The following is a 17,238-nucleotide window of genomic DNA, read 5'->3' on the forward strand; positions in this document are numbered from 1 at the left end:
CCGAGTGCTGTGATGTGCCGAGTGTGGGCATTCAGGGCACTCCAAGCCAGGACTGCTTTGCTGCGCCTCATCAAGTTAGACAAGCGAGCGGGGAACCCCTGAGAACTGTCTGTCCGGGGTGGGGGTCAGGTCCCTTTAAGCACAGCCCTCGGCTAGCCTGAGGCAGCAGCTCCATGCTCTAAGTCCTAATCTGATGCCCTGCCGGCACTGCTTCTGGCCATCCTTAAGCCCGGTTCAGGGTCCACTCAATGTGGACATGCTAGTTCGAATGAGCAAAATGCTCATTTGAACTAGTTTTTAAGTCTAGATGCACTAGTTCGAATTAGCTTAGTTCGAATTAACTAATTCGAATTAAGTTAGTTCGAATTAGTGCTGTAGTGCAGACATACCCCCAGGTGCTGCAGGACTGTTTGTTTTTAAATTTTTTTCCAGTTACAGTCTAACGCGGCTACCCCTCCGAAATTTTTCCCAGTAGTTATGACATTGGCAAGCACCTTCCAGCTGCTTCTGTTTCAGGGCCAGATTCTGACATCTTTGCTTACCCCGGATACTATCTTTCTTTGTCAGTTCCATTGAAACCACTGAGATCGAGTGCAAAGCACAATTCCCCATTTTAAGGGCTTGGTGCTGCTCCCACTGAAGTCAATGGGAATTTTTCCAGTGTCTTTCATGGGAGCAAGGAACCAAATCCAGTGTGAATCTTAGATGACAATGAGGACTACAGAACTATTCTGCAGCCTGCTAGAGAGGAATCTACTTTTCTGTTCCTTTTCTGCTCTATGCAGTTTTTTTCCCTGGAGGCAGCCAATTGGTCTAGAGATTAGGGCCGAACATTTTGGGGGCTATTTTTTTTTAAAAGCAGCTATTTTGAGACTGCCAAATTGTTTTGGCTGAAAAAAAGCCCAAACACAAAACAAAATAGCCCCCTCACCAAAGAAAACAAAACTGCCACCAACAACCACCAAAATCCCCCAAATCCCCAAGACACTTTCTTTTTGACATTGTCATTATGAAATCTTCCCACCTTGAGATGGGAAAAGCCATTTCATTTCAACTTTTATGTCAGTCATATTAATTTTATGCAAGAGGGTAAAAGAATGCTAACCCCCCCCCCACCCCGAAACATTTCACTTGTCCTCAAACAATTTTTTCCCCTTTATGTGGTTTGCTAATTTGTTTTTAAAAATGCCACTTTGGATCAACAAAAAATGAATTCTCCCCTCTCCTTTTTTGTTTGTCTACTAACATGGAACATTAGTTATTTTCAGAGCTTTATTAGGTACCTGGGTTCTTTTCACAGATCTGCTGTTTTCTTACTGTGCCCTGGTCTACACTAAGGAGTTATTTTGAAATATCCCCCCTTATTTCAAAATAATAAGTGGAGCATCCACACTACGAAGCCTGTTATTTCGAAATAATGGGCAGGTTATTTCGAAATCTTTACCCCTGCTTTCCTCAGGGAATTAGCTTATTTCAAATTAGTTATTTCGGAAGTTATTATTTTGAATTTAGTTATTTTGAAATAATTTCCTAGTGGAGATTTCCTAGATTTGATGCATGTAATGTGTGATACATTAACAACCTTACTCTCATGCTCTTCTTTCTCTTAGTAATAAACCTTTAGATGTTAGATTCTAAAGGACTGGCTCAGCGTGGTTTGTGGGTAAGATCCAGAGTGTAAATTGACCTGGGATCTGTGGCTGGTTTCTTGGAACTGGACAGAACTTGTTCGGGGTAGCTGAGATTGGGCTTTAAGACCCCTCACCTGTGGGCAGGCCCGGGGCCATCTGGGGCACGGACGTTGCTGGGGTATCAGAGGGGTTTTGCTTGTGAGGTTTCTGGCTGGCCAGGCAGGCAGCTGACGTGCTCTGTGGGACTGGTTTATGGCCTATTTGGAAAGGTCTCCAGTCTGTGGGCTGTAGAGAGCCCCGAATTTGAGCAATTCACCCTGAGCGGATGCCCTCAGCTGTGCCCAGACCCAGCCCGGTCCGTCACAAGCACGAATTGCACAGCTTATTCCAACAGAAGGGTGCTCTCTAGACTCACCCTCAATGTGGGACAGTTCCTCAGATTTCTCACCAAAAAACAATGGCTCAGGTTTGGGACTCTCCATCATGTCCTGGGCTATGAAGACTAACACAAAGAATTAATTTAATTTCTCTGCAATGACCTTATTGTCCTTTAGTGCTCTGTCAGTATCGTGATCATCCAAGGGCTCCACTGGCTGTTTAGCAGGCTTCCTGCTTCTGATGTACTTAAAAATGCCTTTTTATCTCTCACTGCTTCTGGTTCTTGATTGGTAATCCCCGGTGGCACTTTTTTGGTTCTCTTGCTATATTTTTTAATAGGATAGGAATGTTTTGTATTAAATGAGGATATTGATATAATAGGCATCACTGAAACTTGGTGGAATGAGGATACTCAATAGCAAACAGTAATAATAGGATACAAACAAAAATATAGGATAGGCAGAATAGGTCTTGCTGGTGAGATGTGGCACTACATGTGAATGAAAGCATCGAATCAAATGATGTAAAAATCTCAGATGAACCAAACGGTAGGACAGAATCTCTGTGGATAGTAATGATATGTTCTAATTATAGTGGGAGGTATATACAGGTTGGACCTCTAATCTGATACCCTCAGGACCTGACCGGTTCTGGACCAGAGACGTTTCTGGACCACAGGAGGGCAATATTGTTTAGCAGCATGACCTACACTTCCACTGCTTACTGGGCTCTTAGAAGACATTTAGGGATAAATCAGAGCTAAATAACAGCACATGACACTGTGTGTTGGGACTGGTGGCTGTAAACAAACTTTATGGGACCGCAGGAAACTTGGCCACAGGCATGAAAAATGGAATTCCATTTAAAAAAAATCATTCCAGATGATGGATGTTTCTGGATCAGAGAGTGATGAATTAGGGAGGTTCAGCCTGTATTACTAACTTCCTGAGCAGTACAGTGATGGTGAAATGCTAAGGGAGATTAGAGAGGCTATAAAAATAAGAAACTAAAAAATAATGGGGGTTTTCAGCTATCCCCATATTGATTGGGGACATGTCCTCAGGACGGGATGCAGAGTTCAAGTTTCTTGACCCCTTAAATGACTGCTTCTTGGAGCAGCTGGTTCTAGAATCTGCAAGGGAAGAGGCAATTTGTAATTTATTACTAAGTGGTGTGCAGGATCTGATCTAAGATGTCAATACAGCTGGACTGCTTGGAAATAGTGGCCATAATATAATTACATTGTAACATCCCTTGTGGTGGGAAAAACACCTCAGCAGCCCAACACTGTGGCATTTAATTCAGAAAGGGCAATGAAACAAAAATGAGGTTAGTTAAACAGAAATTAAAAGGTACAGTGACAAAAGTAAAATCCCTGCAAGTTGCATGGAAACTTTTCAAAGGGAGGCTCAAATATATACAGCCGGTCCCGAGTTATGAACGCGTTACGGACCAAACACTGGGCCGTAACTTGGAATGGTCATAACTTAGAACCCATTGAGTTACGTTGCGACCATGCTGTTCATAAGTGAAGATCGCGTTCGTAATTCGGAGCCCGCATTTATGACCGCTTTGGTCATAAGTGCGGATGGTCGTAAGTTGAGGTGGCTGTAAGTTGGGGACTGGCTGTACTCTAAATTTAAAAAAAAAATAGTAAGAGACCTCCTCCCCAAAAATGCCACCATGGCTTAACAACCAATAAAGGAAGCAGTGAGAAACAAAAAAGGCATTGCGCAAGTTAAATCCTAGTGAGGGAAATAGAAAAGAGCATAAACTCTGACAAATGAAGTGCAAAAATATAATTAGGAGGGTCAAAAACAAATCTGAAGAGCATCTAGCCAAAAACTCAAAAAGTATTAGCAATTTTTTGTAAGTACATCTGAATCAGGAAGCTTCCTAACCAACCAGTGGGGCCATTGGATGATCGAGATACTAAAGGAGCACTAAAGGTGATAAATCCGAGGAACTGTCCCAGATTCAGGTGTCATTAGAAGAGGTTTTGGAACAGTAATAAATCACCAGGACCAGATGGCATTCACCCAAGAGTTCTGAAAAAACTGAAATGTGAAATTGCAGAACTACTAACTGGGGTTTGTAACGTATCCTTTAAATCAGCTTCTGCCGCAAATGACTGGACGATAGCTAATGTGATACCAATTTTTTAAAGGGGCTTTTGAGTTGTTAATGGCAATTACAGACCGGTAAGTCTAACTTCAGTATCGGCCAAATTGGATGAAACAATTGTAAAGAACAGAATTGTTCTGTAGATGAACATAATTTGTTGGGGGAAAAGTCAACATGGTTTCTGTAAAGGAAAATCATGCCTTACTGATTTATTAGAATTATTTGACAAGGGGGTCCAGTGGATATAGTGTACTTAGATTTCCAGAAATAAGATCCCTCACCAATGACTCTGGCTCGGAATAAGCTGTCATGGTGTAAGAGGGAAGGTTCTCTCATGGATCAGTAACTGGTTAAAAGATAGAAAACAAAGGGTAGGAAAAAATGTCAAGTTTTCAGAATGGACAGAGATAACTAGCGGGATCCCACAGGGGTCTGTACTGGGACCCAACTTGTTCAACTTACTCATAAATGGCCCATAGAAAGAGGTAAACAATGAGGTGGCAAAACTCGCAGACGATACTAAACTGTTCAAGATAGTTAAGTCTAAAGTGGATTGTGAAGAACTTCTACAGTATTGCACAAAATGAGGGCTACGTCTACATGGCATCCCTCTTCCACAAAAGCCTATGCAAATGAAGCATGGATTAGCATATTGCTATGTCTACACTGCTCCTTTTTGTGCAAAAACCCTCTCTTGTGCAAGATCCGTTCTTCCTGAAAAAATGAGGTTTGGGTTGTGACCTGAGACAGGAATTGTGACCTGGGAAATGAGTTTGGGGTGCAGGTTCTGGGAGGGGCTATGGGTGCAGGAGGGGGGCAGAGGGTTTGGGTTATGAGGGGTGGTGGGGTGGAGTGTTGGGGTGCCAAAGGCAGGCTCTGGCTCCTTGCCAGCAGCCATCTCAGGCAGACTCCCTGCCTGCCCCACCCCCGCACTGGCTGCAGGGGGCGTGTGGTCTTTGAAGAGGTAGGAGCCTAAGGGAAGGGGAGGAGGGTGATAATAGGCAACTCCCATTGGCTGGAAACTGGCCAATGGGATTGTGCTCGGTGTGGGGGCAGCGTGTGAAGCCTCCCCGCTCTCCCTGGGCCTCACAGCTTTTCTCAGCAGCATATGGAATGGCGGGAGCTGCTGTCTAAGGAACGCAGAATTTTCAGAAGTATATAGGGGCAGCTATAGAAATGAAAGAAAATGCAGGGAGCCTGCCAAAGGCCCCCTAATGTGTCCATGGGCTGGAGCTGGTGGCTTGCCGGGCCGTATGTTGCCCAGGCCGGAGCTAGTGGGAACACTCCAGAAACGTTCCCCACGGTCTGTGCCTTTGAGCTCAGATCTGCAGCTGGTACAAATCGGCCATTGGAGCTACAGCGATCTGCTCCTTTGTCTGAGATAATCTCAGGAAATCAACAACCAGAAGAACTTACAACTGAGCCCCGGGACACAACATCAGCAAGGTGAGCTTTAGCTGCCCCTATATTCTTCTGAAAATACTGCGTTCCTCAGACAGCAGCTCCCGCCATTCCAGGTGCTCTCGTTCTCAGCCTATGGTTCGACCAGATAACGGGACACGCCGTGTTTCAGCCGGGCCGGCCTGTCATGTCCCAGGATGAAGTGCCCATCGGTGTGTGACTCTGCAGCCCCTCCCAGCTGTGGTTTCAACATCATTTTCCCTGTGAGTGTCTATTAATACCAGTAACGTGTGCTTTAGCTCCATGCTGTCTTGTTCCCCAGTGTCCTGTTGAAGATGAATAAAGTCCCATTGGAGTCAGGCTGGCAGCCCATCCGCTGCCGCCGTGGTGCCCGTGGGGTTTAAGAACGATTCCTGCGAGCTAGCGGCATTTCATCCCTTCTGTGCGCGCTTGTCAGCCCTTGCGCAGCGACGGAATCCCTGGCAGCTCGCGCCTTCCCCCATGTGCCAGGCATGGGCCTGTCTGGGCCGGGCTTTACCACACGTGCTGCCCCAGGCGGTGGCCCTGCTGGGTTGGGACATGGAGCCCTGCCTCCCTTTCCGCCGTATTTCCAGGGACTTTCCTGGAGTGTTTAGCTGCCCCATTCATCCCCTCAGGTCATTTTCTTTCATTTCTAAAGACCAGCGGATCCCAACGGCTGGGCTGCAGACCGCTGCCGGGTCACAACCTGCTGGCTGTTGGGCCGTGGCAGCTGCCGAAGCTGAAACCGGCCCTTCACGGTGGCTCAGCTCCGGCTGCCATGGTGGCTGAGGCGTGGCAGGAGGAGGCAGAGCAGGAGGCGCCTTCCTTCCTCCTTTGTGCTGAGGGGGAGGGGTCGCGAAGGAGGAGGGAACGCCCGCGCCGCCAACGGCTACTCCTCCTGCCTGCATGGCTGCTTTTGCCAGCAGCGGTGCTAGGGCTGAGGCGGCAACAGGAGGAGGCGCCTCTCTCCCTCCTTAGTAATGGCAGCCCGCTGGGGCTCCACGCTCTGCCCACGCCGTCACTTTTGCGGGGGGTGATGTTGGGGTGGCAGCAGGAGGCGACGGCAGGAGGAGGCGCCTCCCTCTCTCCTCCCCCCTCGGTAATGGCAGCCTAGTCAGGGCTCGGTGCTCCCTGCCCTCTACCCATGGGGGCTCAAGACATGCTTGAGGGGGAGGGGGTATGAAGGAGGAGGGAGCACGCGCACTGAGAATGGCTGGTCCCCTGTCCGTATGGCAGTAACAGCCATGCTCCGTAGGGGGGCAGCCTTGCTCTGGGGAGTGTTGGAGTGGGGGAGCAAAGGGGTGTTTGGGGAGGGCATGGTGGTGTCACAGGGCGAGAGGGTGTTGGCATGAACTATAAGAGTCAAAGGTCAAAGGGTCAAAAGGCATGGAGATCTAGGGTGTTAGGCCTGGGGCAACAAGAGTCAGGGTTGGGGTTATGTGGTCAGGTAACATTGTATTTGCATATTCATTATTCGCATAATGAATATTTACATATGCAAATAAAATGTTCCCAGTCTGCCAAAGATTTGTGAATGGGTTTGCTGGTCCCCAGCATAAAAAAGGTTGGAAACCACTGCTATAGACTCCTGGTGCCACCGAGGATTTGGCAATCACTCTGATCCCCGAGGGTTAGAATGGTGATCCCCAAACTTTTCACGTTCCTTCCCCTTAACCCTGTCTGTGACCCCCCTCCCTCCAGTAGGGAACTGGGGCCATGGCTCCCTGCGGGGATGTGGACTGATAGTGGAGGAATTAGAGTTAATGGGGCCTTGTGTTCGGTTTCATTTTGGGGACTCCCCCTCAGAAATCAGTCAAGAAAAGAACATTTTCTCATATCTCTTCCCCTTTTTTCTTTTGTCTTCATCCTCCTCCTGTATTATAAGTATTAGGAAGTAAATGAAAATAAAGTGAGGTACCGACATTGTTTTTGGAGTTTAATTTTCTTTTTCCACAGACCACTTGAAAATTGCTGAGAGTCTTGGCAGACCCACTTCATGATCTTTCCAAAACTATTGTAAAATGCTTTGAATCTGAGAGTTTTATATAAAAAATAATCTTTCCTTGCTCCATCTCAGCGGAATTCTTGGACCACAGTTTGGGAACTTCTGGTCTAGATGAAAGCTTGTATTTGCTTTATGCTTGCATGAAAAATGTGAAAAAAAGCATAGATGATTTGTGCAAATAGCTTTTTTATTTTCCTCAGCATAACATACAGGAGGGGCTGTCAAGGCCAAATCCCCACTCTGTCATGATAAATGCCAAAGTGTGGGCCTGAAAAAATACCCCAAAACCTTATCTTACCAGGCTTTTTTATAAAACTTCCCCCCAAAATCTTAGAAACCTAGATTTTGGGGATAAAAATCCACTGCCACCACCCAAGTAATGATAAGAAAACCAGAGAAGAGATCACTTGGGAAATCTCAGCCCTAAAGTAAAACTAGGAGACAAAAATTAACCAATATCAGCTTAAGAATAATAAAAAAATAACTTATTATCACCACAATACTCCTGTTACAAGCATAATGATTAGATGGAAAAGTCACCAATTAATACACTGATGGGGGACCCCAGGGGTCAAAAGCTTAGTTACAAAGGAGAGGACAACCCATTTTTAAATGCACAGACATCAGATTCCCATTCGCAAACCATAAAACAATAAAACCTAACGGATTTATCTAAACTTTACCCTACTTACAGATAGTGAAGAGTCTTTTCTTGGAGAGAGAGACAGTATCTGGAGAGAAAATTGCTCAGGGACAAATGTCCGCCGATGGTCAGGGCAGTGCGTGGTGTGTGTGTGTGTGTGTGTGTGTTATACACCTGAGTCTTCAACTGCTAGGACAGGGTCCCTTCGCAGCGGGCAGCCTATGGAAGACTGACGGGTGCCCCAGGGGTCTGTCCCATGGAAGTGACAGGACCCAAACGCCCAGCTCTGCCTGCGTCTGCCCCTATGACCGGCTGGAGTTCTTTTTAATTGTGTCTGGTTCTGTTACAGCAATAGGAGGAGTCAGGTTAAAACTTAAACAGTTATAGGTTTATTAAAGAGACTTGTAAAGCATGTGGTTACAATGGCTATTGTTCTACTTCTTAACTGTTAGCAAATACAGATCTTAAATGGTTACAAAGGAACAGGAAGATAGAAAAATAATGGTACCAAGTGAGAGCTTAATCTTTAACGAGCTCTATTCTATATATGCACTAAAACAAAAGGACACATACAGGTACAATTTTTACCCCCTTCTGCGTCTTTCGATTCCAGAGTGTCAGGCCAGGATCGGTCACTCAATTCCTTGGAAGGACGAATACGAGGCTGGGCATCCCTGTGTGGACCTCAGGAGGCAATCACCTAACCCGACCAGCAGGTAGATGGTAGACTGACGCTCAGAGTGAGTGTGCTGCTGGACCCATCTTTATACCCGGAGGGTCACGTATTCTCTTTCTTATCTATGGTGCCAAAAGGTGCTGGGTCGTCTTTGTGACGCCAGTTCTTACAAGGGAGTTGTGAACTTATTTTACACTTGTAAGAGCGATAAGTAAATTGGGAGTACTGGAAATTCTTTGGTCAGTGGGAGATACCTCTCCCAGGGACGGCTGTGTGATCGTATCGACATACGTGCCAGCAAAGGGCAGTTCTCGCAGCCTCTAGGTCAGCTTATTGGCTTGATCACCCTCACTTATCTGTGTTTACAGTTATCCAGGGTCAGATGAACCAGCATATCTGGCTTTTGCGCAAAAGGGCCAGTGTAGACAGATTTGTTTTGCTCAAAAAAGCCCCGATCGCGAAAATGGTGATCGGGGCAATTTTGCGCAAAAGCGCATCTAGATTGGCACAGACGCTTTTCTGCAAAAAGTGCTTTTGCGGAAAAGCGTCCATGCCAATCTAGACACTCTTTTCCGCAAATGCTTTTAACGGAAAAACTTTTCCATTAAAAACATTTGCGGAAAATCATGCCAGTCTAGATGTAGCCTGGTGAGTAGTACATAAGAACATAAGAACATAAGAACGGCCGTACTGGGTCAGACCAAGGGTCCTTCTAGTCCAGTATCCTGTCTGCCGACAGTGGCCAGCACCAGGTGCCCCAGAGAGGGTGGACCGAAGACAATGACCAAGTGATTTGTCTCCTGCCATCCCTCTCCAGCCTCTGACAAACAGAGGCCAAGGACACCATTTTATCCTCTGGCTAATAGCCTTTTATGGACCTAACCTCCATGAAATTATCTAGCTTCTCTTTAAACTCTATTATAGTCCTAGCCTTCACAGCCTCCTCTGGCAAGGAGTTCCACAGGTTGACTACACGCTGTGTGAAGAAGAACTTTCTTTTATTAGTTTTATTAGTAGCCTGCAGTGTTCCTTCTAACATCTCTAATGTTTCCATCCTTGGGAGGGTTGGATTTTTTTGGGGGCAGGTTGAAATTTCTTATGTGCAACACCAATAGTGAGGTCATGTGTGGATGTGCACTAGAAGTGCAAAAACCCCTCAATATAAATATATATTTTAAACAGTTCATAGGCACGAAAGATGAAAAATATTAAAACAAAGGATAATTAATAAGGAACAATGCTTAATTTAATATCAAATAAAAAGAAAATTAACACTACCCTTGTACTACCTGTATTTTATCATCCGAACTACTCAAGCTAGTAAACACACCAAATTGGGGCATACTGAAAATAGCTATCTAAGTAAATCAAAACGATAGAAGAGTAAATAACCACTGAAAATAGGAAGGCAAGTAAAACATCAGGTAGCTGCTTATGGGTACTTTAAATGAATGTTTAGGTACCCTATACTATGCAAGTGATACAGAGAATTGTAAAACAGATAAAACTTTTCCAGTTTTGAAACATTCATATTGTGTGTCTCACTAACTCGAAGAGTAGAAGCCTCAGAACACATAAACTCGTGGCTTCAGAGTTTTGTAAACAGATCCATTCTTCAAAGAACTTGCAAATAAGGTCTTCACCCTACAAAACACATAGGCTGTGTCTAGACTGGCAAGTTTTTCCGGAAAATCATCTGCTTTTCTGGAAAAACTTGCTAGCTGTCTACACTGGCCGCTTGACTTTCCGGAAAAGCACTGACGATCTCATGTAAAATCATCAGTGCTTTTCCGGAAAAACTATGCTGCTCCTGTTTGGGCAAAAGTCTTTTTCCGAAAGACTTTTGCACAAAAGGGCCAGTATAGAGAGCATAGTACTGTTTTCCGCAAAAAAGCCCCAATCGCGAAAAAGGCTATCGGGGCTTTCTTGCAGAAAACCATGTCTAGATTGGCCATGGACGCTTTTACGCAAAAAGTGCTTTTGCGGAAAAGCATCCTGCCAATCTAGACGCACTTTTCCGAAAATGCTTTTAGCGGAAAACTTTTCAGTTAAAAGCATTTTCGGAAATTCATGCCAGTGTAGACGTAGCCTTAGGGTATGTCTAGACTACATGGCTCCGTCAATGGAGCCATGTAAACTAGTTTACCCGGCATACGTAAAGAAGTGGGGATTTAAATAATCTCTGCTTCATTAAAATAAACATGGCCGCTGTGCTGTGCGGACTATCAGCTGATCCGGCACAGAGTGGCAATCTAGACGCGGATCTGTCAGCCGGGGAAGCCTTTGCCAACTGATCCCTTATGCTTCTTTACCCAAGGCTTTAACCATACCCAAGGTTGTGTCTAGACTGGCAAGATTTTGCACAAAAGCAGCTGCTTTTGCGCAAAATCTTGCCGCCTGTCTACACTGGCCATGAGTATTTGCGCAAGAACACTGACTTTGTACTGTACAAAATCAGTGGTTCTTGCGCAAATACTCTGACGCTCCTGCTCAGGGATAAGCTCTCTTGCACAAGTATTCTTGCACAAGAGGGCCAGTGTAGACAGCCAAGTTGATTTCTTGCGCAAGAAAGCCAGATGGCTAAAATGGCCATCGGAACTTTCTTGCGCAAGAGAGCGTCTACACTGGCAGGGATGCTTTTGCACAAAAGCAAATCTTTTGCGCAAAGGCACATGCCAGTATAGACGCTCTTTTGCGCAAATACTTTTAACAGAAAAACTTTTCTGTTAAAAGTATTTGTGCAAAATCATGCCAGTCTAGATGCAGCCCTAGTACTTACTTCTTCTGAGTACCCCCATTGACTCATAAGAGCCAGAACCATACCAGATAGCAAAGATCTGGCCTTAATGCCAATACCCCTCCTCAAACAAATTCTAAAACTTAATGGAAATCACTTGTCTGGAAATCAACACTATTTGAAAGGCCAGACAAAGAAACAGGTTCCATGGTAAGGTTTTTCCAGTTTTAACAATTTACCATTAAGTAGTAACACAGGATTTTTTAAAAAATCCATTAAGTTCAGAGTTTTCAGCTATCTACAACACTCCAAAAAATTATAATAAAAGAATTCTTTTCTTTGTTATCTTAAATCATTAACTCCTATTAAACTTTGTTTGAAATGTAAGCATGCAAATGTCATGAGCTAGGCTTTCTGCTCACTAATGCCTGAATCTTTATTTACAAAAGTAGCTTAAGTGTTTTACAATAGGAAAACATCAATACAAGTGAAGTCAGATCCTGCATTAAGATCTGCTAATGCAGAATCTCCATCCTTTTTATTATTCTGCTCTGGATCTGTCTCCCTCCAAACAAACTAAAGGCTTTCTAACATCTCTGGGCAGTTGGCCACCTGTTAAACTCAACATGGTTAAAAGCAAGCTCTTTATCTTTCCCTCCTGATACTAGGTGAACAATATTTTGTATAGAACTGCAGAGGATCCATTGTTTTGTGTGTACTCTATGGCTGTGTCTACACTGGGCCACTTATTCCGGAAAATCAGCCGCTTTTCTGGAATAAGCTGCGAGCTGTCTACACTGGCCCTTGAATTTCCGGAAAAGCAACGATGCTCTACTGTACAAAATCAGCCGCTATTCCGGAAAAACTATTCTGCTCCCACTTGGGCATAAGTCTTTATTCCGGAACACTGTTTCAGAAAAGGGCCAGTGTAGACAGCCCAGTAGTCTTTTCCGGAAAAAAGCCCTGATCACGAAAATGGCAATCGGGGCTCTTTTCCGGAAAAGCGCATCTACATTGGCCACAGACGCTTTTCCGGAAAAAGGGCTTTTCCAGAAAAGCAGCCTGCCAATGTAGACGCTCCTTTTCTGGAAAAACTGAAAACGGAATAGTATTCCATTTTAAGCATTTCCGGAAATTCATGCCAGTGTAGACATAGCCTATAAGTCTAACAGCGGAAAATAACAGGGTGCTATATTATTCTTCCCCCCATCATATTTTTCCTGTTATATTTCAGATCTGATAATTATGTCATTAATTAATACCAACTCCTCCTCACTCCAGCCACAGCAAGAAAAGGGAAGACATACTTGATTTAAGTTCCCTCTGATTCATTAATGAGACAATAGAGTTTCCACAGCAGCATCCCATCTCCCATGTAAACCTTCTGCATGGGTTTACATGCAGGCATGCCAGTTTAACCCTTCTGCAATTTTGGCATGCCAGTGTAACCCTCCTGCAATTTTGGCACTCCCCTCCCACCTGCAGCCTGCTCCGCTCTTCCCCCCCCGCTCCTCCTCTGTCATAATCAGTAGTTCTGACCAGCCCCTGGGGACTAAGGGGTTAACTCTGTCCCTAGCCAAGTATCTGGTCAGCCAATAACAATGCAGGTAGGAATTTCAAACTGGGACAAAGGGCTGTGTCTACACTGCACCCCTTTTCCAGAAACGGGATGCAGACTAGACACATCGTTATTGCAAATGAAGCGGGGATTTAAATATCCCCCGCTTCATTTGTATAAACATGGCTGCCGCTTTTTCCTGCTCGGGGCTTTGCCGGAAAAAAGCAGCAGCCATGTTTATACAAATGAAGTGGGGGATATTTAAATCCCCACTTCATTTGCAATAACGATGTGTCTAATCTGCATCCCTTTTCCGGAAAAGGGGTGCAGTGTAGACACAGCCCAGGAGTCTTTATCTTTCCCTCCTTTGTCTGAAAAGCATAGCAGTTTCTTCCAGGTATTAAGGGGGATGGAAGACACTTCTCTCCCCAAGAACGGACTTCTTATAATGTGTAAGCAGGGAAAAGTTTAGCTAGTCCGTCAGGTTTTGTTGTTTTCCAGGTTTGGGAATTTGGAACTAATGTCTGAGCTCGTTAAGTGTCTGGTCTTTTTTTGTAACTAAGTTTTAACCCAGGGGGTTCCCTGAGAATCTTTATCAATTGGTGTCTCTTCCCATCTAGCCACTTTACTATGCTTGAAACTGTAGTTTTGTTGTGATAATAAAAGTTTCTTTTCTTTTTTTAAATTAACCAGTACTGGTTGATTTTTGTGGGTCCCCTCTGTTTTTCCCAACTCCAAGCAAAATGGAGGTTGGGGCAGGGGAGAGTTTTACCTTAGAGAGGAGGTTTCCTGTGTGTTTTCTTCCCTGGTTTTCTTAGAATTACTTGGGTGGTGGCAGCAGATTCCCCACAGTCTGGGTATTAGGAATTCGGGGGGAAATTTTTGTACCAAAGCCTGTAGAGAAAAAGTTTTGGGGTGCTCTTCTGGGCCCCTACTTCTGCATTTGTCATGCCAGAGTGGGGAACAGCCTTGACACCCTCCCATCCCAAAAGCGACAAGGAGTCCTGTGGCACCTTATAGACTAACTGAAGTGTAGGAGCATAAGCTTTCGTGGGCAAAGACCCACTTCGTCAGATGCAGATTCAGACTAACACGGCTACCCCTCTGATACTTACCTCCCATCCCAGGAGACAGTCTTGTGTCTCTCCCCCTGCACCAGCAACTGCAGCCCAGATTTTGCCAACAAAAAGAGTTGCAAAGTAAAGATTGACTTGTATGTTATACCTGCATATTGTTTGTTGACTAAAGATAGCAAACTATTAAGTGTGAGTTAGAGGTTTTCTTATTTTTGAGTCAATTATGATTTTTTTAGTCCCTAAACTTTTTATAGGTCCCCAATTTCTTTTGTGGGCCCTAGGCACTGTGCCTATTGTGCACAATGGAATAAGCTAACCCTGGTGCAAGTGAGTTCAATGGGAACAGGCATTGACATTTGGAGAGGAAAGAACAAAATCACTCCAGCAAGGGCTATGTTGCTGATAGCACAGGTCTCAAAGCTGCTGATGTAACCCGCATGCCTGCTCGATGTGGGGCACTGTCCCATCTGGTGGACTGACTGCTTACAGAGAGAAGAATGAATTGGCTTTCCAGCCTCAGCTACCAGCCAGCTGGCTTGTAGCTCATGCAGTAGAGGCTCCCAGAGGTCCCAAGTTTGCTTCTGCTCACTGGGATCTGCCGGCCTTTTGCTGACTCGTGAGAAAGTCCACAGGCATCTGATCTTCGTCCATTGCAAGGAGGAGATCAGCGATTGATGAGGCTAGAAGAGTCTCTGTGCTATATCAAATTCACTACCCACCTCATCCTGCCCCCACTGCTCTTTGGAGATCCTTTCCCCGGGACATAGCCCTCCCTTCTGCCCCTCCCCTCTGCGGGCTCACTGGGAAGCCTGTCTCACCCTGACCGAGAGCTGTGGGGTAGTGACGCTTGAAGGTGAGTCCCCAGGTACTCCTGTGCCTTGGTACAGCAGGAGTAACATTTCTACCCTTGAGGTGCCAGCAGCGAGTGGAGGGTGAGAGGGGTTCCCGGGGACAGGCTCTTTGCCCCTGCCCAGGGGGAATCGGGACTACAGCACAATTTGTTTTATGGTAAACCGGCACCACGGATGGGACAAGGGGGCAAGACTGGGGCAGACCCATAGCTGGTCTGGGAGCCAGGGGCTGAGGCCTGGTCCACAGCAGGGGGGTAGGGCGGGAGGGGAGCCGCGGTTGGGTTCGGGGACTGAGCAGAGCTGGGTGGCTCTCCCTCCATGCCCCCAACCCCGTTGTGCCCTTCCAGTGTTCCTCTGTGCCTCCCTGTGGGCACAGGTCCCAATGTTTGGGGACCGTGGGGGGGAGGGATAGCTCAGTGGTTTGAGCATTTGCCTGTTAAACCTAGGGTTGTGAGCTCAATCCTTGTGGAGGGGTTTTGGGGCAAAAATGTGTTGGGGATGGTACTTGGTCCTGCTGTGAAGGCAGGGGACTGGACTCGATGACCTTTCAAGGTCCCTTCCAGCTCTAGGCCATTCTTAGGCACAAGCAGTGTGCACAGCTGGGTAGGGCACCAGTGTTGCTCCGGAGTTAGGTGGCATGTGCCTAGGGCCAGCACTGGCTCTGGCAGCCCCAATCCTCTTGCCTTATGCCCTGCCTCCTGGCCCCATCAGCCCCAGTCCCCCTGCCCATCCTCCCCCAATCTGCTGGCCCTCCTCTCAGCCCCTTCGGCCCCAGTCTGCTGGCCCCCTGCCCTGCCTCCTGACCCTGTTGGCCCCAATCTATCAGCCCTCTGCCCCACCTCCTGGCTCTGTCAGCCTCAATCCCTTGGCCCCATGCCTTGCCTCCTGGCCCTGGCAGACCCAATTCCTGTACCCTGGTCTCCTGCCCCAATCCTCCCTCCCCACTCCACCTCCTGGCCCTGATGCTCCCAGTCTCTCAGCCCCTTGCTCCACCTCCCAGCTTGGTCAGACCCAATCCCCCAGCCCCCGGCCTCCCTGCCCCAATCCTCCCCCCCACTTGCCAGCCCACAGCTCCTGCAGGCTGCGCCACTCCCCCTTCCACCTGCTCCGCCTTCCAGCCTGCAGTGCCACTCACTCTGCCTGTTCCCCTCCCCAACCTCCCTACCCCCCACAGCACCTCCCCCACAGCCCTGAGCACAGCCCTGCCCCATGGAGAAGCTGTCCCCTGCAGCAGGGGATGGAGGGTGCAGGTGGTTGGGCTACGTAGGGCACTGAAAATCATGACGGCCCTGCCTGGGGATCCAAGCCATCGAGAGACCTAGTTCCCAAAGCCGGCAGCCTCCGTGGCTATGTCCCCTTCCACTGCGCTGCGTGAGTGCCACGGGGGCTGGATGGGAGCCAAGACGCAGGGGTCAGGTGACGTTTCCTGCGGTGGAGAAGCCAGTTCTTCGATTCCTACACTCCGAGGCCAGATGGGGCCATGGTGGTCACCTCGTCTGACCTTCTGCATCCCGCAGAGCAGGGACCGGCCCCAGACTGGCTGTGCTTGAACTTCCGGAGTCTGTTGCTACTCTCATTTGACCGTGCCTCAAGGAATGACTCCCTCTGCTCACCACGAGGGTTGGGCCCTCGGTCAGCGCCTGGCCTGAAGGTGGGAGGTGGGGAAGAAAGGACAGGCCTCAGGACTCCTGGCGGGGGCGGGGCAAGGGATGTGAGAGCTGCTGCCAGTGAGGGTAGGACTGCCAGCTTTCTAGTCATGCAAAACTGGGCATCCCTGCCCTGTGCTTTCTTTGAGGTCCTGCCCCACCTTTGGCTCTGGCCACTGTCAGAAGTCAGGACACTGGGCTTGATGGACCTTTGGTCTGACCCAGTCTGTCTGTTCTTGTGTTCTTTAGTTCATCCCCCAAGGCCCCACCCCCTGTTTGCTTCATCCCCTCTCTCTCTTGCCATTGACCCCCCCCCTTCACTGGCCTGTAGCAGAGGGTTAGTGTGTGTGTGGGTGGGGGGGTGAGGGCTCTGGCTGGGAGTGTGGGCACTGGGTGGAGCCATAAATAAGGGGTTCAGGGTGCAGGAGAGGGCTTTGGGCTGCGACAGGTGGTTGGGATGTGGGAGGCTGTGTGGGAGGTCCTCGTGGCAT

This window comes from Pelodiscus sinensis, chromosome 1 (genome assembly GCF_052426305.1).
Source record: "Pelodiscus sinensis isolate ZL-2025 chromosome 1, ASM5242630v1, whole genome shotgun sequence".
Lineage (NCBI taxonomy): Eukaryota > Metazoa > Chordata > Testudines > Trionychidae > Pelodiscus > Pelodiscus sinensis.